The sequence below is a fragment of the Petaurus breviceps genome, unplaced genomic scaffold (genome assembly GCF_028583685.1).
Source record: "Petaurus breviceps papuanus isolate PSGF00001 unplaced genomic scaffold, PetGlider_PUasm1.0 140, whole genome shotgun sequence".
NCBI lineage: Eukaryota > Metazoa > Chordata > Mammalia > Diprotodontia > Petauridae > Petaurus > Petaurus breviceps.
The window spans coordinates 6,114,297-6,120,566 of record NW_027185698.1 but is presented as its reverse complement, the minus strand read 5'-3'; positions in this window follow the sequence as shown (position 1 = coordinate 6,120,566).

The window sequence follows — 6,270 nt, the reverse complement described above, 5'->3', positions numbered from 1 at the left end:
ACATTAGAGAGTTTTTGCACAAACAAAACAAATGAAACCAAGATTAGAAGGAAAGTAGAAAGGTGGGATGCAATTTTTACAGCCAGTGTTTCTGGTAAAGGCTTCATTTCTAAAATATATAGAGAACTAAATCAAATTAATAAGAATATTAGTCATTCTCCAACTGATAAGTGGTCAAAGGATATGAACAGGCAGTTTTCAGATGGAGTCATATGGGAAAAATGCTCTAAATCACTATTGATTAGAGAAATGAAAATTAAAACAAATTTTAGGTACCACCTCATACCTATCAGATGGATTAATATGACAGAAAAGGAAAATGATAAATGTTGGATATGATGTGGGAAAATTTGAATACTAATGCATTGCTGATGGCATTGTGAACTGATCCAACCATTCTGGAGAGCAATTTGGCACTATTCCCAAAGGCAATCAAACTTTGCATACCATTAGATCTAGCAATATCACTACTAGGTCTGTATCCCAAAGAAATCATATAAAAGGTAGAAGGACCCACGTGTACAAATATATACAAAAGCCACAAACATGTACAAAAGCTACCCACCCACTGCTGACAAGCCACTCTAAGCTTGACTAGGCTACTCCTCACATGACAACCCTTCTGCCAATGATCAGTAAGCGATCCTACATAGTCTCATCACAGTTTTTTTTTTTTTTGCCTTTGGATGTAATTTAATTTGAGACAAAAGAATGAAATGTACAGCATGGAAGTAAACTTTCAGTTTTTCCTTTTCTTTTTGATACATGTGCTAACAATGGCAAGGCTAAAAGAGTGGAGTGCAGAGGAAGGGATTCTCATCAAGGACTTTATGGAATAATCTCATAGGTCATCTACCTTAACCACTGCATTTTACAGTTGAGGAAACTGAGAACTAAGGAGGTGGTGTCTTGCTCAAGATCACATAGATAGAAAGTGCCACAGGCAGAATTTTAACTCAAATTCTCTGACTCCAGGTAGGCCCCTTTCTACTGGAAACTTTCAAGTTATATTGCAACATGTGGCATAGTATATAAGTTTCTGGGGCCAGGCAAAAAAAGTGACTAAGACATAATTCCTTGTCGTCAGGAAGTTTACAGTCTAATAAAGGGAAATAAGGTATGTAAGTAGGTAATGTGAGGTAGATTATATGTGCATATGATTCTTGACTCAGGCACTTCTTTTCTGTTTCATGGAGACTGTGCAGGTAGACTGTAAGCTCTGGGAGGTCCAACCAGGCTACCAAATCTTAAAGAACAGGTCAGTGATGGGTTGTGCAGTTGTCATGCTTAGTCAAGCTTAGAGAGGCTTGTCAGCAGTGGGTTGGTCACCAGGTAATATGATCTTGCCTTTTCTCCTAAGAAGGCATAGTAGGTACTATAATCTACATTAGCATAGAAAACACCCATACTAATGAAATATGTACATTTTGAAGCAATAAGGAAATAAAAAGGAGGCATCCAAAGCGATTAGGGACTAAACACAAGCAAAATTACTCCTAGCTGGACAAACAGCAGGTCAACAAACAAACTTTATTAAGTGTTTCCTATATGCCAGACATTGTTTTGGGCACCGAGGATACAAAAATAGTTATACTATTCCTATTTTCAAGGATCTTAATTTCTAATGGAAGTGAGAGGGGACAGATCCAAAGAAGGCTTCTTGGAAGAAGTGCCATGTGAACTGAATCTGAAAGGATGGATCAGAATCCACAGGAAAATGGAGAAACCTCAGTGACCTGTGCACACCTCAGAACCTGTGTTGTGACCTAGCACAGTGGTTCATTACTGCTCTATCATTTCATTGTGGGATCTAGAGCCAGAAGTCACCTTAGAGGTCATTTAGTCCAAGTCCCACATTTCACCACATAGAGCACTGAATCCCTAGAGAAGGGAACAAAGTTGCCCAAAGTTACCCAATTGCCTGTGTCCAAGCATGAAGCTGAGTTTCCATGAGTTAATAGGTAAAGTACTAGAGCAGCATGTTCCACAAAAATCTGGTGCAAGAATTAATAGCTTCCATTCTGGATCTCTAGGTGAGGGCCTGTGTTGCATGTGAATGCTTGACAGCTGCATTTTGGGGCAGAGGTAACAGAATTCAGAGAATCAGAACCTCTGCCCTAAATGACAAAAAAGTATTCATTTAATAATGGAGGAAAACATGAACTTCTTCAAGTGCTGCTCTGTTAATTATGGCTGTGTAAATTTGAATGAATGAAGCATTTAATAAACACTTACTATGTGCATAGCACAGTTAACATATATTTTAATAATGAAGACAATGTATATAGCTCAAGGGAAAAAATAAAAAATAAGGAAGGTAGTTTTTATCTCCTCTTCTCATTCTGTGTCTTGTTTGACTTCTGTTGGACAAAAAACAATATATGAAGCCAATCACGATTGTAGTATGGTGTGAGGGAAAGAGGAGTAAAGGTGGAAAGTGTTGAGTTTAAAATTAGACAGCCTGATTTTAAGTCCCTTGCAACATCTTCTGGGTAGTGCAGTGGCTAGAGGACTGGACCTGAAGACGAGAAGAGCTGAGTTTGAATCTGGCCTCAGATTCTTACTAGTTGTGTGACTAGGAAGTCACTCAAACTCTGTCAGTTTCCTCATCTATAAAATGGGGATAATAATAGTACCTACTTCCCAGGGTTATTATGAAGGTCAAATGAGATAATAATTTAACAATAATAATAACATAGTGCCTAACAAAGAGTAAGCACTACATAAATGTAAACAATCTTCATTTGGCAAGTTACTTAATGTTTCTGTGTCTCTATTTTTTAATCTGTAAAGTAAGATGATTGGACCAGGTAACATTCCAAGGTTACTTTCCACTCTACAGCTCTGCTTTTATAATCCAGTTCCAATACAAACTCCATGCTTAAGAGTTGGACAAATCATTTCAACTCTTTGGGCCTCAATCTACCCATTTGTAAAATGAGAGGGGTGTAGCAGCAAGCACCCCAAGTGTGCTCAGGGTGGCTGCCCATACAGGTTCTTGGATCTGCTTTGTTAAAGGAAAGCAACTCAAAATGGGTTAACAAGCTTACTTTAATCAGTCAGACATGTATCGTTTACCTTGTTCAGGAGAAAAGGTCAGCACCCTGAACTTCAAAGTATACAGGCAGAATTATCAAGACAGAAACAGATCAAGTAGACAGATTTCCAAACTGTCCAACCATTACATCCATACCCAGTCAACATCTGGGTTTCCACATCTGGGTTTTTCAAAGCCGGGGGGCCCTGGACAACTGCTTCCCAGAATACAGATCAAATCACAGAACACTTCTCAAAGTGAGCCCCGAAAACAAATCTACACATCAGGGCTTATATAGCCTTCTCCTAGCTCAGAGAATGTAACAACCTTATTGACTCACTGGCCAATCAAGAAGTATCTACTGAAAAACAAGCCTCCCACCCCAGGCTCCAGGTGCACGTTAGCCTAGGGGCAGGGAAGATCTTAAAAATGTACATTCCCATTACAAGGGGTTGGACTAGATGCCTTCTAAGGTCCTATCCATCCCTAACATTCTATGTTCCAAGGTTCTCTACTGTTGGGGTGAATTGAAATATGTAGAGATGTTTGCCCTTGCACTAATTGGAACCAATTATTTTACCTTCTGAGTTGTTTTGTCTACTTTGCATAGTTTCTCTCTGTCTCTCTGTCTCTCTCTCAATGTCTTTTTCTCACACACACACACACACATTCAGGTCTGCCTTTCTAACTGCTGTCAGTTTGTTTTTGTTTCTGCAATCCCTCCTATTCCTTACAATCTTCTTGGGGGAGGGAGGCGGGAAAGTGGCATGGATGACTGGATCAAATAGCTGTCATTTTGGGATGTTTTCCAAAGTACTTTCCCTACAACAGCCTCATAAGATAGATGGTGTGAGTACCACTGTGCCCATTTTACAGATGAAGAAACACAGAAACTTTCCAAGGTCAAATAGTAAGTAATAGCACCATGATCTGCACCCAAGTTTAGTAATCTTTCCACTTCACTGTTTTGCCTAAATTTAGTAAAACTGTTTCTCAAATCAAAATAAATAGAAATTATGTAAGGTATTAGATAGATTCTCTGAATAAAGGTCCAGGAGATGGACTTTGTTGTTATTTTTGTAGCTCTGAGGCCTCCTTTTCTTTTCTGATTATTTCCTTCATAACCACATTCTGTTTAGTTGAGATTGCTAGATTATTAGCCTGTAGAAAGTAAGATGTTGCTGTCTTCAATTAACGGAGGCTGCATCACAAGCCCAAGCGATGCTTTACTACCAAGATGCCCTTTCTTCTAAGTGTAGAGTCAAGTTCTGTTCTATTTGATCTGTTTAAATACATTTCTCAATTGGAAACCTCTCCACAAAAATTTTTTAAATTATTTTTAAATTTTGAGTTCCAAATTCTTTCCCTCCCCCACCCATTAAGAAGGCAAGCATGACAGAAGGATAGCTATTATACATGTGAAGTCCAGATGGCTTACTCCTAGGGTTTGGAATAGAGTTATTGTGTGGGCACCATAAATTTTTATGAAAAAAAGGAATTAAATTCAATGCCTTGAGGGAAAATGACTTGCTTAAGGTCACACAGTTATATTAGTAGCAAATACCCCCTTCTTCCAAATATCACTAGAGGGCCTTTATTGGCTCTCTCCTTTGCTCTTTTTACATAATAAACTTATTTGTACATGTCTTATGCACAAATACCCTTTGTAGTCAGTCTCTAAGTTCCTTAAAGGCAGGGGTCATGATACTAAAAAAACACACAAAAACTGAAAACAAGCAAATAAAAAACACCTTTGCACAGTGACTTGCACATAATAGGCACTTAAATATTCATTGGATGAATGAGCCTCAGTCGCTAGTCTGTGGTCCAGTCTCCTCCTCAGTCAGGATTTTGCCCAGAGTGTGTCATGCTGGTTCTAGTTAAATAGCCTCTTCCATCATTATGGGGCTTGCAAGTCATGGCATCATCTTCCTAATCAATGCTCTGCTTTGAGAATAAAGGACAAACAACAATCTGTCGGCAGTAGTACCAGCTGCCCAATGGGGACCCAGCTGTCCAGTTCCAGCTGGGCAACACAGCTCCTTCTCCCTCACTTCCCCTCACTCCTCTCCCCTCCCCTTTCCTTCCCTTCACCTTTTGCTCTCTACATATTATATAAATATCCTTACCTGTGGGTGCTCTGCCAAAAGGAGTGTCAATGTTGGTCCATGAAAACTCACAAGATATCTGTAGGTTTACAGGCTCATGTTCTTAAGGACCGTGCCTTAAACCCAAATTACTCTGGCTCTCATTGATTGACCAACAGTGGGTCCCAGCCCAAGCCCCACCTGGTCATAGTTTGGACCCCATTGGTTCAGAGTGAACGTAAATAGCAACTATTTATTTTTTGGCCAGGAATCCATAAGGTCTTCCCCTCCTAGATTGATTAGAAAAAGAAAAAAAAAACTAGGGCAAAGAGGTCATTCTTTGCCTCATTTCTTACCTAATCTTAATCGGCAAACAGATATTGCCTCAGACAAACTGAGGCCTTGGAAAGACCTTAGCTTAAAAAGATCAAGGTTTCCCATTGCATTCAGAGCTATCTCCAGTCTTCCTTATCTGTATCTTGCCACTGGATCCAGATGGCTCCAGAGGAGAAAGTGAGGCTGGTGACTTTGCACAGCTGTCCTTCACTTAAATCCAATTCACTAATAATTCATGGCATCACCTTCCTGACGTCACTGTCCTCTTTGATAATAAAGGACAACAACAACAATGTGGAAATATGTTTAACATGATTGTACATATATAACCTATATTAGATTGTTTTCTGTCTTAGGGAAGGGAGGCAGAAGGGAGGAAATGAGAAAATTTTGGAACTCAAAATCTCATAAAAATGAATGTTGAAAACTATCTTCACATGTAATTGGAAAAAATAAAATAATATTAAATAAGAAAAATAAAATAACATAAATTACATACCTCATAATCAAATTTCTCTTTTATATTCAACTTAAATAATAACATCAAAGTTTCTGTCAATATACTGCAGTAACTTGCCTTGGGGATAATAGTGATTTACTTCATTTGACTCTCTTCTCATTCTCCCCCCCCCAAAAAAAATAATAAAGAAAACCTGCTTCAAACACACATGACTTCACATGTGTGAAGAAAGAAAATATATAAGGCTCAGTTTAAGACTTTTTATTGCCTTGATACTGTATGCCAGGGTTCCATGGTGATATTGTGACTTGCTAAAGATAGAGGAAGTATTCCCTGCCTCTTGTCTGTTT